We start from the raw sequence: 20,562 nt of genomic DNA, 5'->3' as shown, positions 1-20,562 counted from the left end.
TTCTACGAGTTCGGTTGGAGTTAGATTTCATATACAGCTGAATCGAGTAACGATTGACATTTATTTCCTTACATCATCCATTCGTATTTCTGGCACTGTTGCGTTTCTTCTATAAGAAAGTCCCAAGAATTTTGCAATTATTTCATCACTTTTCTCTTACACCTTGTGGTGAAGCTTGGTTGTGATTGGGTGAGAGCGTAGATATTTTGAAAGAAACCGATCACTAAACGATCGCTAAACGATCTCTGAATTTCTCTCAAAGAGACATATCGATATTAGTTTAATATTAGCTTCCAAATATTATAATTATTATTTTGGGTTAATTACGAAAGCTTCTACTATAATATCTTCATAAGCCATTCGTATCACATGCTTTTGATGGCAAATATTTTCTTCAAAATTTTTATGTTTTCTATATTATGCTAGATTTGAAAATTTCTAAGAATAAGTAAAAGACTAAACCCGATCGCCCTCGTACACACACAAATTTCTTAGCCCGACAAAAGCTCGCGTCTTCGTCGCATGAAATTTTCGAAATTTCACATTGCTCTAGAAAAAAATCAGTAATCGAATAAATGCAGAGCTATTCTAATTCAGTGTATTTCCGAGGACACGGTTTCAATCAAGGCAGACAGGCGCATGTTAATGCCGGACGCTTTCGACAACAACGGAACTTTCTCGCTCGGCTTAATCCAGTTTCTCGAATAAATCGCATTGCCCAGCTTGGTATTTACGTTCATGTCCATGATCGAACAGTCCAAAGAGGAATAAATAAGTTTATCGTGATATCGTAGATTAATTGACCTTGGAGTAATTGGAAGTAAAACGAAGACGAAACCTTACAAATATCGTATTCGTTTCCAAATATAATTTCAGGTAGAAACTTTTTTTATTAATGAAATGTATTAATTAAATATTTTCTGACCACACACATTGTTAGGATTTGTTAAGCAACATAGTCGATATAGCGATTGAAATTGCGTTCAAAATATTCTTTATGATAAAATTGTCCAGGTTTTGTTATGGAAGGTCATAACCAAGGCCGTGGTCATGTGGATCAGTTACGACCATGAAAGTGGATGGAAATCAAAACTGTAAGGTTACAGTCTTATTAATTAATTCGCAGTCACGCCGATGCGGCGAACGGAGTTTCACGTTTACGCGTGTAGCTGTTACGACGAGAAATAACATTTTTGCGGTTCGTCGCCATAAGGAAATTGCCCGTTAAGCACATGCCCTGTTACACTTTTCTTATTGGTCGTGTTTCCGACGAAAGCTTACAAAGTTTGAGATAAAAATTTGTTATACGTTGACTTGGATGTAAAAATTCGCGACTATAATAGAATAATTTATACGCCTAACAAGGAATATACATTTTTATAAATAATTAAACTATTATTAATAAGGAAGAGATACCACAATCTGAAATGTTATTTAACATATTATTTTATGTCGTATTTCCAATTTGATAGTAATTTACATGCGAGTTAATATTGGAAACCGTATGATATCATTATCTTATATGGCTCGATATTCAAATGAACGTAAAATGTAGCTTCTTTTCAGAGAATCCATTAATTTCTTATAAACGTTTTTATAATATGATGCAAAAGCTATGATTTAAACAATCATTTATTGATTTTCAAGCATACGTATCTTTCAAAAGGAGATGCGTCACGACTTACATTTCTTTGATTAATTTACATATTTCCAGATCTTTTCTTCATTTGCATTTGATATACCGGCAACTATTATATTATCGTTTCTGTGCTTTCTGAAAAACACTCTATTGTTTGAATTAAATAAATAAAATTCATATTTACGATTTTTTCATTAACATTGAAAGTAGCACTAAGAATAATATTCAAATCGATGGGATCTATTCTGATTTAAATTTACAATATCAGAAATGTTATACATCCTTTAATTAACGTCATGCACTTCACGCACTAATTGTTTTTCCGTTTGATGATTTTAATAAAGGACTAAATAGATCAAAATGTTTTTTCTTTATTACATATTAATATTCCTTTTTGTGCTCGTGATTTGATTAATAAGCTTCAACATTCTGCTGAAACTCTACTCATATTTGTCATTTTTTTGTCGCGTATATGACAACTTAGCAACGGTGGCATTTACGTTTACCGTTGATGGTAACGTTCGAAATGATTTGTAGACGTTTCGTCACGAGAGAGGACTTTTATGAACTTTGATGAACTGCCGTTTTAACGTGACAAGCCTAAATGCGGCAGGGCCATCCGAATACGAAGTTGGAGGAGGAAGCAGGGAGTATCGTACCGGATGGCTAATGCACAAACACCTTCCGGATAACGGTAAGACTGCATGGTGCGCAGAGTGGTTTATTGCGGTAGTAGACGGTATTACGTGCCTTAACGTGCCAAGGATGCAGGTGCCGCGCCTCTTGTTGATTAATATTCGGCTCGTTGATCTCCTTAAGTCAAGCGATTCGAGCAGGACAACCGGTCGTCCTCCTCCTTCTGGAAGTTCTCTCATTACCTTGCCCTGAATCTCCTCGTCGATGTTACTCCACGCGTATATGCATATTTACTTCGTTTACAACGATATATGTAATTCGTCTTTGTTCCTTGTTAATTTAATCAGCCTTTCCCCTGGCAAAAAATTCGACGTCGAAGGCTTACTTCGGTATACTTGGAAACACGTTGTTCGAGGTATGCGAGAGTCTCCAGCCAAGGATAGCTGGAGACACGAATGCCGGATCAGGCGATGAACGGGGTGAAAATAGCAGCGTTACAGTTTGTATGATTAATCCGATCGCTTGCATTCACGGCGAGTTTCTCATGATTTCTAATACGGAATAGCGTAAGCGGAAAATCTTGAATAATTTCTCATGATTTTTAACACGAATCCCGAGAAGTTTCGTGACGAAACGTGGTGTAATTCGTGATGGGACGAAAATACGGTCATATAATATAGGACAAGGCATTTCTAAATTTTAGATTTTAAGCTTTCACTGTAGTTGACAGTGATTGACAGTTGTTCGCAGTGTTCTTGCACGTTTGCATCAACGTAGTTTGTTTCTTCGGGGCAGGGTTGAAGTTAGAACAGTTTAAACACGATTAATCCCAATTCGATAGAATTAATAATTCATTATGTCTTTATCTACGAATTATTCTATATGTTACGCCATGTGCGTAACTTAACATAGATTGTTGTATAAATTGATTAAAATTATCATTACGTTGGGTAAAACTATCATTGGGAATGATCTAGAATGTTTTTCGCGAACAAAGGATAGCCAGGCACGACGTTTTTTAAAGTTACCGTTACGTTCGGGTGTTTTGTATGCCAGTGATATCAGTTGGTGTCACCGGAACCGTCGAAGATGTAACAGACTCGATTCGAGGAATTATGCGCCCCGTGCTGTATAATTATATTCGTAATTGACGTAACCGTGCGGGTCGTTGTGGTTTTTGATTTATGGTCAATGACACGACAGTTCAGTCCCACTAAATCATCTACATAAATGGTTTAGAAAAGCTTACGAAAGATTGCGTACGATGCAAAATCTTTATATCGTCTTTTATCTGGCTAGCAGATCACGTTACGGATATGTGTTTAGCGAGTTCGATGCACGTAAAGCGTTACCCTCGCCGCCCTTAATAAATCTTTCATTTGTTGTATTCATCAATAAAATTCTATATTCCATATTCATTAAGATCCACGTCCATGAATCAATTACGATCGTCCTTCAAATAATTTCTGTTCGCATAAATCTGACTTTCAAATTTGTAAAATCACATTTTCGTATCCCAAATTATTGTAATTTAGGCTTATTCAGGAATACACGACCTTTTATAAATATCAAGGTACAAACTTACATTCAAGGACCAGGACATTTAACTTTATGTTACATCAAGAACCAAGCAGAAACTTAAAATGGGAGAAAAATATTGTATGTATAAATTACACGTGTATGAAGTATAGTTGGATTGCTAAAAGATTATTGAAAGAAGTGTTTTATTTGATACGATATCGAAATCTTGGAGTATATCTGCTGCGCTTTGTCTCAGTTCGACAAGGATGCACATCGTTCTCGTCGAACGAGACGGTCTGGCATACAGTGCACCATTCCACTTTGTGCATCGACGAGATAATCTCGCTTTTTATTCGTTTGCCGTTTATTTACGAATATCAGAGTCGTCTATTTCTCCTGCTCATATGACTATTCTGCGATCAAATTCTGTAAAGCAGTTTAAATGGTAAATTAAATTAACGATTAAATGGTTCATTTTGCAATCAACAACAACTAGATTCCAGTTATTGCCCTCTTATGCGCTCTTGCCACATTCTTTTCCGGGGGATATCTGAACAAATGTGAAATGATCAGAGTATTGAATGCTCGAGAGCATAACATTACGTGTAGCACGTGCAAGAGCACGCTTTTTCCTGCGAACAGCACGCGACGTTGCGATTCCATAGCTCGCGTCATAGCATTATACCCGGTAGCTTCTTCTCGCAAACATACGTAAGGTAAGTCGAGGTAATGTCTCTTTCGAATTGCATAATGCGAGAGAAGCGCCACGGAGACAAGCGTTGCAACGAGGATGGAACGGGTTGGCCGCAGCGTTGGCTTTTGCTGACGACCCGACATGCTTTTATCTGGCACGGCGCATCATTCGCCGAACGCAACGGTGAAAGTCGACTACTAGCTGCGACAAACGCTTCAACATCCGAAATATTCAATTCGGTTTTTGTTCTCCAAATTGGTTTCAAACCCTAGTTTCTGTGCTTGCTTCAAAGGATTTCTCATCTCGTCGATCATTATCGATAATTTGGAGTCAAACTTTGGGAAGTGCATCGGCTCATGATCAATATACCGTGGACATTTATGCAAATTTATATCTTTACGAATACAATTTAAGAAACAGAATGTATCGTCTTATACGTATTCGACGATTGTAACATAAAACCACGTTGTAAATTAATAGCGTGAAAATAAAAATTTTACTACGTGATATAGAGTGATGTTAATTAAGTTCATATAATTAAATTATTCAAAAATTGGATAATGCTAAGAAAGCGTAACTGTCCGTTGTATATGAGATTATATGTTACACGAAAGAGAAACGCGTAATTTAAACATTCACGGACTTAAGACGACCAACATACATATGCATACTCAAAACCGTAACTATTATAATCCTAAGCTATTACGTAATACGTGTACCCTAATTCCTGCACTCGTTAAAAATTTGTATCAAACATTTCGCTCAAAATTCCAATGTTTCATATACCTCACTTAAATAGAAGAGCACCAACGACTTGTAATTAACACGATGCTCATCTAACGAGCTACACCAGCTGTGTTTAAAAAAAATATTTCTAAAAAGAGCTGCGAGGAATCTCGGATTACGAAAACGAATAACGCGAAATTAGTAAAGTTATCTAACATTTTTCGCGACGATCACGAACAAACATTTCCTAGTCTTCTATCCATCGCACCCCTCGATAAAAATCATTGTCACTTTGACTTAAAATACTTTGTTAAGAAGTTTGAACAGTACATGTCGTACACGTTAATCGTTGTCAGGTCCGGTGTTAAAGAAACCAACGAAACGTTTAATTCTAGTCAGATCCCTGAAAGGCTCATTGACAATTAAGTCTCGACCTAACGCGACTTCGCGTTCGTGCAACCGCAAACCCAAACGCAAACACCAATATAAATACTACCATTAATCGCTAGTTTGTTACACAATACCTTTACGTCAGACATTTTTGCGCGATGCGACGATGCAATGTATTAAGGTGCGTTTAGACCAAACAAAGTTCATGTAAACGGTTATCGAGCAATCTGTCCGTAACCTAATTTACTTCGAAAGAGCTTTTTTACGACGAGTGCGAGCGAACGATTCGATGAACAAACACTAAATGGCGAGGTTCTATATAATTATTCTACGTAATAATATTGTTAAATTTATCTGCTTATCCTGTTAATTTCGGCGGGCCAAGCTATTATCGTATCGCGTCGTTCGTATTGCACCAAGAGCCTATAGAAGATATAAATTTTGTACGTGTCTCTTTTTTGTAGATTTTGTACAGAAAAATATGAAAATCGTCTGCTATTTGAAGATGAATTTGATTAAAATAAAATCATCCGCTTGGTCTAAACGCATCTTTACGATCACTCGCTAATAGCGAAACGAATATGATGTTGCGATCGATTGCCATCGTTGCACTGGTGAAAAGGAGGAAGAAGCTGACACATCATCGACGGGGGCGGATAGAACATAAAAGTCAGCGTTGCGGCGACGTTTGGCACAAGTGAAAGAGGATGATGAGGTTGTTGACACCACGTCGAGAGGTGTTCCTTGTGCGCGCGCGTTCCTCGACGCGTTTCGACGCCTTCGTCATCGACGTCGCGTCGTTGGCGAGTGCGTCGACGCCGCTTCGAGAATGCCGATCAGGGAACCTCCTCCTTGGACGCGGTTTGCATTTCTATTTTGCGTTTCCTCCGCGATCATATAGCCCGATATGAATCTCTGCCATGTAAAAGTCATAGGCTATTTCATCGCGGAGAAGATTGATATTCCAAGTTTTCAATCTAATTTTAAGATTTATTCGACAGAAATATAATTTAACGTCAACAAGGTTTATCGATAAATGAAGTGTTTTTAAGTTTCCTCTATTCGAAGTTACATTAAAATAGCCAACGTATAACAGCTTTTGCCTACTTCTTCGTCGCTACTCATCTACTACAGCTACGTTGTCTTACTAAAAGCTAGAGTATTATTTATTAGATGATACAATACGTTTTCTTTATATGCTTAGTATTATTACTACGCAATTTATGTAAGTAGAAACTCACTAACCGGTATTATTACCTCAATTGAGGAAAACATTTCAGCGCGATAAAATACAAATTACTCGACATGTCTATGTACAGCATTACGACGATATTTTCTAATTAACAAATCTATCTTCTTCTAACCTGCATAGATGCAGGTTTTCTAGTTTCCACTACAATAGAAGCAGTGCTTCGTTAAAAAATTGTATCAAGAACGTTATTACTTATTACTCGATAGATATCTTGTACTAGCATAAGTAGCTATCCTAAATGCAAATTTGAAATCTTTGTATGTAAGTTCCCGTCGTTGGAAGCGGTTTATCGCGGAGGCGATTCGTTGGAAGAAAGTTCTAGTAACGATTTCGAAATCAGCCCAGATATTCACGTTCCGTCGGTCGGTTCGTCTGTCAGTTCGTCTGCCTGGCACGTCTTTTCCCTTTCGCGAGAATCCGGCTATTTTATTCCGCGAGGCGTTCAAACGGTTTTCTCCTGTTCGCCTTTGCGCGTCGCGACTTTTAAGTGTCCCCCAGTTTTCGACTGACGCGTCATCGTCGACTTTTCTCCATTGCTGCACAAAGGAGGTCCCAGTTGTATCCAACGATTGGCAAATTTATCTGTTCTCTAATCGTTTAGCTCGATGGGATCCTTTCGATGAGCGAGAAAATTGTTGGAGAAAATATTACAGGATAATCTGAATGATCGCGTCTCGCTCTATTGGTTAAGATGTTCGATTGACGGTGAAAGTAATCGCTAATTGTTATACATTTGGTTCTGGTATTTTTATTTTTACTTAAATTTTAAGTAAAATTTGCCTCGTTATCTAGAAGTTTGTTGATCGATGTTTCAACCTACTTGTGAGGTGCCTAAATGAGGTGTGCCTATCGCTGTTATTACACATTTTACGCTGTTCGCGTCGGCTTTCCTTTAAACAAAGGAAGCAAGTCATTATCCACAAGAAAATGATTTACTTCGGCGAACTGAAAAGGTTAACGAACGTCCAAATTTATATTCCACGCTTACTGTTCCGCGATTCTTTGTTGCTTTGCGCCTATGCCTGTCGTGTCCGGTGCGCACGGTGCACACAAACGAACGGCCGAACACGTATCCAGGTATTATAATGAGAAACCGTTAGATCTCGTGGCCGATTAGCCAAATGGAAAGAGGGAATCCTTGTGAGCGAAACCGATGCAACCAGTGCTGCTGCAGTGGTTGCACTCCGTTGCAGCGACGCGCTATCTTATGGTGAAGTCGATGGTTAGATACATCTAGAACGGAACAGAGATTGTTCGAGATTTTTTTTCCACTATGCCTCATCTGAACGCAATTTCATATCCTTTCCTTTTGTAGATTTCTTTGTTCCAGATTGACGAGCGTTTCGAAAGAATAATTAAAAGCGCATAACGCGTTCTATTCAATGTTTTTTCATTTCTTACAAAATAGGATTATGCGTTATTTGAATAAAATACTCGCTACACCATTTTGTCTAATATATTCAGAATAAAAATCTTGTTACGTGCAAATTACATCAAATTATTTATCTTGAAATGATTCTAATGACACGAAACGCGTTAATTGACGATCGTAAAAGATAACGTAATATTTTTCAATGTGCTAGAGGTATGCTCATTATGTCACGTGTAATGTAATACACGTATACGTGAACGTAATGCTCTAAACATAACATGATGAAAGAATACATGGCAAGCATAATGTTTGATAATTTGATTACATCTGTGTCCCTATTTGGCTATTATTTAATTTAGATATCTGATGTAGATCTTTCTGTTCCTTTTTTCCAAACCGTTTTGCAAGAAATATGAACGTTGCATCGCTCCTCGGAAAATGAATTGAATGGTGAATAAATTCTTGGATAAGCTTCTTTTGCTCATTGTGCTCGATGAAATTAATTAGCAGAAAACAAATAACGTAATAAAGAAGTATGAGGAAATTACCATCATTTCTCACCGTTGAAACTACAATTCTTAATGCTTATGTTCTTTTCTTGCTTAAATCGTTACTTATTTTTTGTACTTAAATAAGAATTATCAGCTCGATTAGTTTGTGACGTGGGTTATGATTCAAGGATACGATAGATCTACGATAAGCGAGAATATGGGTGAATGCGTAACTTTAGGGTATATTATATTTAAATATCGCCGTAGATCTATCGCCTGGGGGTTTGTCCGTTTCTTAACTCGCCGTTACCGATTGCCCAGCGAACGACTTTCAGATCATTTTATCCTTTTTCAGGACGATAATCGGTATTTATTTGCTTTCTAAAATATGAGTCGAATAAATGCGTTTTGTAGAAAGGAAATCGATATGACGTGTTCACGATATAATTTATACAATTATATAATTTATAATATTACGACATTATCGATTTTAACGAAAAAATATTCAAATAGTTTGATTAAAAATTTTCAAAGTGGGATAAAAATAACGTAAACGCGATACACGAAGTACCATACGGTAAATGCCTCCTTCTTAGAACCCCTCGAATTCTATCAATTTTTCACTAAAAATCATTTCATCACTTTTGCTACAGAATAAGACGGTCATTTGCAATTGGAGAGCATCGTTGAATTTCAAGGACGCGTAGATCGCTCGCATCCAAGCGTGGCGGTAGAAATTTTTCTGGATGAGCAACGACGTCAATGGCGAACCTAATCGACAGACCGTCTAATCCGGTCGCGAGACTGCAATCGGCATAAGTTAGAAACGGTATGGCATAATGGGCTGCGTTGCAACACTACGCGTGGGCGCCACTGCAAGGCGCAATGCACTTATGCACTTACATATAAAAGGATGCGGCAAATCTGTAACGGAGCGGCGTTTCCAAGCGAAACGAACCGAGAGAAGCGACACGTACGGGCAGAAACGAGACCACGAAGAATCGAGATCACGGAGAAAGTAAAACACAAAGAAAGAGAGGAAAAGAGGCAGAGAAACTACCGGTTCGATACGGTCGTAAGCGATAGAACGAGAATATCAATCCCTGTTACGAGGACTCACGATAGACGAAAATCTAAAATAGCACCTTTATCCTTGAAATGAAAAAAATATAGATATTTTTAAAGCTATTCCTTTGCTAGTCTATGAGAGTAGACTACCTAAGCTGAATGTAGATGAGTGAGAAAGTTGGACAGACAATGAAGCGAAAATCGTTGCAAAGTGAGTTCGACTTGGGTAAAACGATGAAAGATGAACGTGGCGGATAATTGACGGTTAAATATCGGATATATAATTCATTGAGTGAAATCCGTGTAAGCTTACTTAGAGTCTGTTACTTATAATTCATGTCAGAATACGGATCAGTGTGAAAAGCAATCGGTTTTAATATTTAGGGAAATGATAAATTAAATTTAAAATGATTTATGAGTTTCTGGATGTCCTGTTTCACAATGAGAGTCTAATGTATGCCGTTATTTGCTCGTTTTACTTATCTAACGACTTGTGAGTGAATTCGTATCTCTTGTGGACGCGAGTCTTCTTTCGAATAATTTGTCGAACTTCCTACGATATCATTATTGAATTTTGATAAGCAGCGCATAGTTCATCGAAAGGTACTGGACATTTATCGATCGACATTTTCATCTGAAGTATCCAAATAAAGTTCGATCCACAGAGACGTGAAACGAAAGTGGAAAAGGAAAGGAAAAGCAGTGAAAAGATAGAGAAACAGGAGGGAAAAGGAACTGGCAGCAGATGCATAGGTCGGAATGCGGCATCGGTTGCCCAAGGAGAACCACTTCGCGCTGCGCCCTAGATATTCCACAGCAATCCGTCGTTCGACGTCGGCTCTACGTGCGCCATGGCGTCGACTCCTGCATGCATAAGGCTATTTAATCAGTTAGCTATTTTTGACGAGTATACTCGTCATGAAGAAATGGCAATATTTTGTATTATGACAAGCCCTGTCAGTAATAAAATTAAAAAATAGAACAGTCATTTCGTTATAGCTTAATTCTATATTATACCAGCCACATATACTCTGTGTTTGACGAGTATACTCGTCATCGTTTACTTTCTGCGACACATTTCAGATACACATTTTTCAAAGTTTCCAAAGAGCTCGAAACAGCTAACTGATTAAACGAATAATTATCGAACAGACATTCCCATCGTCTGGTGATCTTTCAACCCTTTGCAAAGCGCAGCTGATCCGATACATACGTGAAAAATGTTTTTGTAAATAATTTTAAACAAACGTCGTAGATTTTGCAGAGTAATAAGAATTAATCAACAGATATATAATACGATAAATCTCTATGAACTATAAGCGACTACCAGATTGAAAATTTGTTGAGTAATTTCGAATTTTTGTGGATAGATACGATCAAAGAAATGCAACTCCAAATATAGCTTAGTTTCACCTTCTAAATATTTTATTACCTAAGTTTGATATGCGACGCATAGTTGATTGCATATTATACATAGACAGGATAGACAAGGGATGAAAAAACAACAAAAAAACGATGAATCGACGATAGAAATTTCTATAAAGCTTCACACGCTGTTTAGATAGATAAAATCAAAATTGACAATAATTCCTTCACTGCATTCGACATATGACAAAATCACATTTTGTAACTTTTTTTTAAATAAATAGATGCTTCGCTTCGTTGCCCGTTCTTGATAATTCACTAATGGAATTATATTACCTGCAACTGGCATAATCTTTTCTTCCAATCATTTCCCAAAGATTTTTCACGTGATTCAAATCTGGGAACAAGCTGACTACGTTAGAACCTTGATATTTTTTTTATGTGGTCATTGTTTCGTACGTTTCGATCGTTGTGTTGATAAATAAAATTATCACTTTCAATTCCTCCTGTGAATGGCACTAAAACCGTTTTTACATCATACATACGCTCGTACATATATTATATACGTTTCTTTCCTAGTTTCCCTAAAATGGTATCACACACAAATTTGTCATTAGAATGGAACAATTATATAAGATTTTAGGCATCGTACCGTGTCTATCACGTATACTCAATGAAGAATTTTTACAGTCACGACTTCTACAGACTTAAGCTGCGTTCATTAATATGCGTAATCGCCTAATACAGTGATCGACCAGCGAGACATACCGCTATCGAATACGTATACGTATACATACTTAGACTCGAGACGAGTCGCGGTTTCTTCCGCAATCGGCTTGGTAATAAAGTCGACTGCCTCGCCACTGGTAAATCGGCCGCCGCGTCGATACGCTTCGCGTGAGATAAGAAATGCACGCGTGTATATTGGTATGCACGCGAAGGAGCATACGGGAAACGTAGGGTGAAAATGTAAACCGAGGGGAAATGTCGATTCGCTTTGCATAGATTGGAAAACGTAAGAGTGATTCGTTTGCTCTTGTTGTGGCGCGCGCGAGCGCATTATTCTCGCTTTCTCCTGATCGTGATTCGGTGTCTATGTATTGAGAGTAGCCGGCGGATGGTGTGCTTAACGAGTTAACGATGATCGCACGCAATTATGCTTATGGTTGGAGCGGATCGACGCGTTACGAGGATGTTGTCCGATTTTCTGGCACGGTGTCGTGCACGCGAGCGTTCGCTTCTCCGGTTGGATATATCATCCAGTGGAGAACGTAATTCTTACGCTTAGTTTCAGTGTCGAAATTACTGCTTTTAAGTCGAAAGTATCGATGTTTTAACGGGTCCGACGAAATTTCAGTGAAAGCGCGTAGTTTTGTAATTACGATTTACTGTACTCGGACGTCTGTATTTCTACTAATTTTCTAGTTCTCCTTTGTGTTTGTAATAATCATTTGGTTGGTATAATTCTTCCTGCCTCGAGTGGCAAGACTGAGATCATTTACACGATGCATTTCAATAACCATCCTAAGTTTATATTAGGTCGAGTATTAAGACGATTCGAGATTTCTTAAAACAGCACGTTCTTGTTAGTTTCCTACAAAATCTATTTTATCTTTCTTATGAACGAGTAATTCGATTATGTCATTTCGCTATTTTATGTGTTTTTTTATAAAAAAAAAGTTCAGACACATGTAGTTTCGCAGTATTTGAACGATTTTTATAATATTCTATTCGAAATGCGGACACCAGTAGAAGACGGAGAAACTTATCAGTCGACCCAATATTATCTTATATACCACTTGTTATTACCAAATCAACAAACCAATAAAAAATTAAGGTCACGGCTATGCATCATCCTCGCTTAAATCCAATTAAGTTACAAACTACTGGAGCCATCTTGGTTTTCGTGTTCGATTAATTTAATTGGAGATCAGTCCCTGATCCTTGCCACCTTGGCGTCACCGTCTCTGTGTCGAGACGAACAGACGAAAAGACGAAGAAAGCAGCCTTCCACGTTGGCCCGATGGTGAAAGTCGTCCAAAATGTCACTGGAGTTTAACCTTACTGCGAATATGTGCTTACGCACGACTGAGGTGTTGCGGGACAAGGCAGCAGCCGATGAGAAACTAAATACGTATAATATTATGGCTTGTTGCATAATTCTTTTTCTGACATCGCGAATACATCGGGATGAAGCGGTACAGGTATATACGTGGTTTTACCTTAAGGTCATTCATGTACAAGTTTCGAACCTGTTTCGAGAAATCATAGTCTTCTACTATAATTAGGAGACCGAATAGTTATAAGGAACAATGGAAAAATATACATACGCATTGAAATTTCCTGGAATTTTCTCTAGAACCATATGATGTTCGGAAATTTCTTCACTGGCGATGGAGTTATTCTTTTAACGTCTGATTAAAATGCACGCTTACGTCGACGAATTATGAATTACATAAATATCGAAAGGTCTTTCGTTGGAAAGTAGACACGGAAAGCAAGACCGCATCAAAAAAGCGTGTATTATAAATATTTCTCGAATGTTTTAACAGGTTTAATGCGGTCGTTTAGAATCTGAATCGATACATTTTGTAATAGGTGTATCATACATTCATAATAAATTATGTTACAAAAGACTGTAAAAGATGCTTTCGAATATTTCAAGCGCTTCAATTATTTTCACATAGTACGGTTTCGTGTTACAATCTTACGTTATTGGAACGTAAATTGAAAAACACCTGAACGTATTGTTGAAAAGCGAAGAGAAAGGGAAAGTGGCCTTCCATTTCTCAAACGTCTACCGGCTGTCGTTGACGCCATCGACCTTGCCAGATGCCGATCGTTATTTTCTACAGGAAAAACGGATCATCGATGTTGGCGAACGTTGTGACTTTATCGTTGATAATGTACAGCGTTTTCTCTTTTCCTTTTATGTCCACGAATAACGAGTAACAATTGTTCGAAATCTTGGTATGTGTAATATGTCTGTTCATACCTTTTAGTGTTTCTATTTTCATACAAAATGTATGTATTATCCTTTTCTATTATCTTGTACAGGGATTCGCTAAAAAGCTAAGCTAAGCTGTGCAGCCCTGAAAATATTTGCTTTCATATACAGCGAGAGTCAAAAATCAGGATGCACCTCGAAGGCACGTTTACTCAAAAAATCTTACGAGTATGTTGCATAAATAACAAATTAATTGAAAAGATATGACGTATATAGAGAAATACAAATTAACAATATTTAATACAATACGATAATAATACAAATTAATAATTAATAGTAAAAAAATAGTAAAAAATAGTAAAGAATAGTAAAAAATAAGAAAGTCTGTAGGTACGTTAATATTATACGAACCTCATTTTTGAAAGTGTTCGTAAGGTGTTTGGTAAAAATGGTTCCGTACATATATCGTACATATATTCCATGCATATATCGAAGCAAATATTTTTCAACTTAGCACTGTATAGCACAGCTTGGTTTTCTGGTGGATCTCCGGTTTAAGTGCGTATGCAGATGGTTAACGTGTTTCAGGAATTCGAGGAAAGTTTGTCCTCGCAAAGTTGAAAGACAATCCCTCGGGGCTTCCCCAGCCTCTCGTTATTTTCTCAGAACCGGATTTTGAAACCACAATACATATAAGTATCACACTGGTTCGCCCCTATCCATCCGTGCATATACATATAGCTTTCTTACAATTAGATAGCAACCTACCGGTGTTGCACAACCTCCGGCAAGGTGACCTAGTTGTACCTTCGATCGATGTAGGTTGGAGAACCTTCAGATTCGGTCAAGCTCCCTCCGTGCTCTTTGTTTCCAGGTGAACGTCACGATAAATATCGTTCCTTCGCTTTAGTTCGACTATAACGAACAGCTCGAACTTACAGCCAATAGTTAGAATAGTAAACATAGTTATACCTTTATTACCGGTTGTTTATTAAGATACCAGAAGGAACGAGAATCTAGCAAACAGATAAAAAAATGAACAAACCGAAACACGTGAAAAGAATTAGATAAAAATATCAATAGTTCGGTTCTCTCAATTTTGTATCAAAGTCATCGAATTTTAAAAATGCGTTGTTCTGTCGAGCTTTTCAACAAAATTTTTTGTTCGATTATTACGAACGATATAGGTGAGTTCGATTTACAGATACTTTTATCGTGTTAATTAATAAAATTGAATGATTTTCTCCTTTAACGTAAGTAGATCGCAGAACGCATTTTTAAATAGGACTCTGGTTGTACGAGTAACACAAATAGCGAGAGCGGTAAGAAGGTAGGAAGAAAGGAATGGTTGGAGAAAGAGAGAATCCGTGGAATTCGAGTCACACCTAGAAACAATGACTTCCAAGAGATATTTACCTCTCGAAGGAAAAAAATCACGCAGCGCAACGACGAGACGTGGGCGAGGAAACCCACAGCGTCTTCCTCCGTTTCTTTTTCATTTCTTTGATCGAAGCTACCCTGAACTGCATACAGAAGAAGGCTGGTAAGCACGAGAGTAAGTAAGTACCAGACTCTCTATGCACTAAACATTCGTGTGTTTCGCGTGTGTCACGCACGAGAAATGCAGTTAGCCCGCCCACGCGGTTTCGCGGAAACCCGGCCCTGAAACAATGCGTGCCTCGAAGGGTATATGACCTAAACTTGCCTCAGGAATACTTAGCGACCACGTGAAAACGTTTACCGAAAGAACCTCCATCTTTCTTCTTAAATTCGCTGGAAGAAGATCAACGCGTTATCGATAGTTATTACCATGAACTTATTAATCGCGTTACAGGTAGTTTTGATTAAGAGTAATTGATAAAATTTAATAAATACAGCGATTACAAGAACCATTGTCATATTCTCTTATTTTTCAATGATGCATTTTTTCATTAGATTTTACACGTCATGTTCGTAGCGTCAAATTTTTCTGGTCGTACGAAAGCACTGCTAAATGGTAAGAAATTTAATATACTTGGACGTAATTAGTCGATATGTAAATGCAATAAGAAATACAATATTGTGCTAATACTTTTCTGACAACTTGACTATGAATACTGAAAGAAGATGCATTCAATTAAAATTGTTTGCATTTGTGTTTTTAGAATTATATTCAAGATGTGCGAAAATGAAGACCTGTAGAAAATAGTCACTCTTGTAGACAGTGTAACTGTGACTTAAAAGTTTCTGTTGTCTTCAATAGAGCGATATTACATAGTAATAGCATTAATACGATATAGCGAATAGTAGTATAATATACCAATAGTATACTACAATCATATACAAATAGTAGAGAGATAAGCTACTTTTACTATCAACTTTCATAGATTTCAAATCGCCTTCGTCTTTCACCCAGGTTTATGTAATATTTAACGTTACAACTTCTTAATGTTATTAGTCGTAAATGTAGAGAGAGAAAAAGAGAGAGAGAGAGAGAGAGAGAGAGAGTAATTTATAACATTTTAGAACAGTACAATTTATCAACTGATAAACAAAGAAATCAGTATATTGTCAATATCAGAAATAACGGTAAAAACATGAAGATTGTTGGATTTATAAAATGGAAGTTATAAATGCGATGGAAACAGTGAACACAAAGATCTTTGTGCAGCAGGTGCTACCGAAATGAATGAACAGTATAACAAAGTCATGCGATATTCGCTCTATGCATACATCAAAGTAAAAGGAATGTTCTGTAAGCAATATATCTAGAAATTAATAAATAACATTTATTTATAATATATTGTAATATTTTGTTCTTCTTTATTAACATAATTTAGCAGAAAAGCCACAACAGTAAAACTTACTCTAAGTAGATTTAGCTCGATCTTTATTATTTCTTTCTCTTTTACTACGTTCAGAAATATATTACAAATCTAACTACAGCAAACTTTGCTGTTGTTGCTACTAACGTAAATGAATTATGTTAATTATCTCTTCAATAAGTTGCCTCCGTGGTTACTTGCATTTTTTTACTAATTTGTCAGGACTGTTCCTATATCTTAACTCAATCACTTTCGTGATTTTGCATTAGTTCAACAGGTTATTATTATCGTATCGTATAATAATGGTATGTACGTAGTATTTATCGTAGAAAATACGATACAGACTATGGTGTGTCAGGCAATTGAACCCACCCGGACTCTTGGCGTTCGTAGCCGACTATGTTATTCACTACGTCGACGTCGCGGCTATTTGTATTCCACGATCTTGGTATTTGAGTATGGAAGGATTTCCCATCCTACATTTGTATTCAATATTAATGTTGAAGATAATTCATGTTTCGTTTGAAGTACTTTCAGATTACAATACGAATGAAACTTTTATTGCGTTGAGATGCGCAGACAGAGTATGTAAAATAAGGACTAAACGTGTGATAAATCAAGACCGACGAGTTTCATAAGTAAATCGATTAACTGAACCAGTACAAGAATTGGAATTTGCTTTAATAGATCATGAAATTCAGGTTTCTTGTCCACTTGTGCACCAAGAAGTTATGGCAAAAAATCAATGATTGCAAAAGAAAGTGAGAAAGATTGAAAAAGAAAGAAAGAAAGAGAAGTTAAATAGTCAATTTGTTGAAGCTGTAGTCATACACGAGGGGTCAGAATTAGTTGAACGAACTAGAGAAAATATTTTAATCGACAGGATGAAGATATTAAAAGAATGTAAAGAACTTTTAAATTATTTTGATGACAATCTTGATAGATATAATGAGCATGTAAGATTACAAGTCTTGTACTTAAAAATTCTCAATAAGTAACAACAGAAAAAGTTATCGATATAATATTTTTGAAAATATCTCCTCATTCATCATTACAAGAGATATTCAAAAGGATCAGACGAGGAACACCCGAGGAATTTATCAAACTATTAATCTGTTAATACAAATATATTTACGATAAGTTATGAGAAATGACCATCAGGACAGACGCCTGTGGATGAAATATGTTTGCCGTCTTTAGGCGATTTTCATGAAGAAACATAAAGAACAATTTTTTGTTTCAACTTAAGAGGACCGACGAAGTAGAAAATATCAATAAACTGTTCGTTATTAAGGAATATCTTTTGTACTTTTGTATTTTTAGACAACACTGATTGTTAAAAAAAAAGTGTACGTTAAAATAAAACATTGTGTAAGAACAAATAATAGCAAGCTGGAAATAGTATTGTTCTGTCGCTGGTATGCGAATAGAACACGTGTCTGTTACACGTCTGAATTCACGAACGCGTAGCAGAGAACGATCGTTTTTTCAAGTTGTACTCGACTCTGAGTTAGAAATATTAGCAGGGAATTTACGGTGTATGCGAATCGGTACGATGATGCAATCAAACGATCAATTTCCTCGTTCAATTTCGACTTTGAATGACTCGATCGTAGTGGCTGCAATGGGAAATCGTAGTACATGAGTATTATACATATCAGCGATATTATTACAAAATCTTCATTCAAATGTTATTATGAGTATGAAGACAACAACCTACTACCTTCGTTCCTTCGATTTTGCAAAATTCGTCAAATTTGTTGCTTTCTTACAAGAGAGAAGTTACAGGTTTCCAATTTCTGCCACTCTGCTCGTAATCGCTATATAAAAAATATAGTAATATTAATAAATATAATAATATTAATTTAAAATATAATAATATTAATATTAATAAATATAATAAAACAAATATGATTAGAAGAGCTTCAGAATGCCGAGACATAACTATCGCGAATTAATTAAATCACAAAAAGATTTTAATATATAAAAAGAAAAAAACGTTTTAATTTATTTCATTCTTTATCCAAACCGTCAAAAAAGAACGTTTTGACTCGTTTAATTGATTCAAAATGGTACTTGTCATCCTAAACTGTCAGAAGTAGGTTTTCAAGGTTTTCGAAGTAGTTTCTCAAAGAGCAATCTAGAAGCTGTACGAAACGATGAAGATAATGAGCTCTATAATTGGCTAAAAGGTCAGTCGATAATTTACAGGTCTTGTATTACATGTATTATTAGTCTAATTTCTCCATTGTTCCAATTAATTATCATTTAAATTGTTTTTATGTTGATACCTCCGATTTCTCCTCTTAATGAGAGGCATAAAATTTAACTAAACACGATTCTACTCGTCGTTCGTGATTTCGTGTGTAATTTTAGAACTGGCCGTATTTTTCTGCCTTCGTCAATTAGTATGCGCTGCGAAGAACACGCGTTTCGTTCAAGTTCGCATAAAAGTACGGTACGATCGGGCGTGGCACCAAGAAAGCCGGGAAAGTGATATCTCTCTACTGTCGGTGTGTTCTGTCCCATTCAGGAACGGATAAAGATTTTTGTCGCCCCTGTTACTCAAACGCGCGTTAATCCGCTGTTAAATCGACTTTCAAGAACGAAATCGACATTTTCGTTCCTTTTTAAGTTAAAAGATTTTACGAAAATATGTTCAAGTTCATTCGGTATAGCTTCGATAAGTTTCCACATTTATAATAATATTTCGTTGAAAATATTCAGTTATACATCATAAGAGAAGTTGTAGAAAGGTACTTTACTTCGATGTGGAGGTTTGATCTAAGATTTTATCTAAAAAACAAAAATAATAAGTAGTATAAGCAAAAGTTTATAAATAGCTGAAGTTGAATGAAATTGTTTATTTTATTTCTAACGTGAAACGTGTTTATGTGTAATTTGTACATTTTATCAGAAACAAATCACAAGGTAGTTCCGGTTACGGCGTCATAACATTAGACAAGTATTAATTACGTAATTTTGAAATTTTACGATAGAACCGAGTGAAACGACTTTCGTTGCTTTCGTTTTTTAAACACTTTCAAAATTCTTACCGACATCACGCTTTTCTGTTTCTACGCGCCTCCTTCGAATTGTTGGTTAATCAGCCGTGACATTTCAGTTAGAAAGAACGTTCGCAAAAGGAATATACATACATTTTGTTCCTTATGTCCCCGAAACTTGACGCTCATGACATTTCTTACGATCGTATGAAAAGTTAAGAATGTCATTATGTTTTATAATTGATCTAGAGTTTCCATATACATTCGTTATTTTATGATAGGAAAAGATTTCAAAGTAAGATCTATTTAAAAGTTTAGAAGAGAAGGAGAAACTTCTTCTGTTGTATGTGTAATATAATATATAATGTAATATGCATATATGATATAATATGTGTATGTAATATAAAAAAAGTAAAAAATATAATATGTATACGTACTGCATAACTCAGTACACATATATCATGTTAGAATTGCAAATGAGGTGAGTATAGAACATACCTGACATCTTGCGGCATATTGCTGACATATCGTGATCGCGTGTTCTGTAATAGCGATCGTTGAAAAGATTTTGGTTTGGTTGCGCCCTCTACAATTTAAAGCCCCGAATTTAGAAATTACATATTCATACATATTTACCTACATGTCTAGTTTG

The 20,562-nt window shown here is 36.3% G+C and overlaps 1 protein-coding gene and 1 long non-coding RNA gene across 3 annotated transcripts in view; one reads left to right on the top strand and one right to left on the bottom strand.

Annotated features, from left to right (window-relative positions):
- Positions 1-16,612: 16,612 nt before the first annotated feature.
- On the bottom strand, positions 16,613-19,412 carry LOC138179864 (uncharacterized). 2 transcript variants are annotated; one of them, XR_011173137.1, is made up of 4 exons: positions 19,197-19,412; positions 18,629-18,725; positions 16,948-18,524; positions 16,616-16,848 (listed from the first exon to the last, which is right to left on the bottom strand). It is a non-coding gene; the product is annotated as an uncharacterized LOC138179864 (long non-coding RNA). The 2 variants fall into 2 exon arrangements; XR_011173136.1 differs by having other exon boundaries at positions 16,613-18,524.
- The window catches only part of LOC138179860 (peritrophin-1), a 32,969-nt gene continuing 31,394 nt past the window's right edge, over positions 18,988-20,562 (top strand). The window contains exon 1 of the mRNA XM_069113059.1: positions 18,988-19,097. The gene's annotated coding sequence lies outside the window, so the exon portion shown is untranslated. The remainder of the gene's footprint in view (positions 19,098-20,562) is intronic.

This window comes from Bombus flavifrons, chromosome 5 (assembly GCF_040668555.2).
Source record: "Bombus flavifrons isolate JBK064 chromosome 5, iyBomFlav1_principal, whole genome shotgun sequence".
In the NCBI taxonomy this organism is placed as follows: domain Eukaryota; kingdom Metazoa; phylum Arthropoda; class Insecta; order Hymenoptera; family Apidae; genus Bombus; species Bombus flavifrons.
This window is presented reverse-complemented; position numbering and strand designations above follow the sequence as displayed.